At 35.8% G+C, this 659-nt stretch overlaps 1 protein-coding gene across 1 annotated transcript in view; it reads right to left on the bottom strand.

Moving 5' to 3' along the window:
• The window catches only part of DSC1 (desmocollin 1), a 29,551-nt gene that overhangs the window by 20,492 nt on the left and 8,400 nt on the right, over positions 1-659 (bottom strand). The window lies entirely within an intron of this gene.

Genomic DNA, 659 nt, shown 5'->3' with positions numbered 1-659 from the left:
TGTCCAAGTCTACAAGAAAAATGGGCAAATACTTAGGATCTATTAATTCTACGACTATGTTTACTCTAGAGCATTTGTGAGAAAACCATATCATGAAAAAACACGTCACCATAATTCCACCATTTATTTTGTATTTAACTATGTACTGACATTAAATGTATTTAATTATATGCTAATATCAAATACAAATTATTTTGTATTTAAAATGTCTAAAGTAGAAAATTTATATTATTTCCAAAATTTCACTATCTCACAGTGCTTTAGTGAACACGCACAGGAGCGTCTGGTCTCTTCAGTACGAATTTTAAGGTTTTTCACACTGTGAACTTGACCTGCCTCTCTAGCTTTGAATTTCACACTTTTCCTTAGCTTCCAGCAACACTCCAGCCGGGGCTTGTTCGTGCTATTATTACTGTTGATCTTTTTAACAAGTAAATCATTCGATTGTGGACGCATATACCTGGAACGCTTAGCCTCCTACCCATCCTCCCTACAGTCGTTAACTTCTGTCACAGCCTCCTTTTTGTGGACACCAACTCTTACTCATCTGTTATGTTTGCTCAGATACCACTCTCTGAATTGCCCAAACATGACACAAGTTCCTCTTTCATGTCCTCCTTTAGCAAAAAATTTTATTGTACTCTCTAGTAATTCAGAAC

This window comes from Otolemur garnettii, unplaced genomic scaffold (assembly GCF_000181295.1).
Source record: "Otolemur garnettii isolate 467f Iridium unplaced genomic scaffold, OtoGar3 scaffold00012, whole genome shotgun sequence".
Lineage (NCBI taxonomy): Eukaryota > Metazoa > Chordata > Mammalia > Primates > Galagidae > Otolemur > Otolemur garnettii.
The sequence above is the reverse complement of the archived record's forward strand: the minus strand, read 5'-3'. Positions and strand labels throughout refer to the sequence as shown.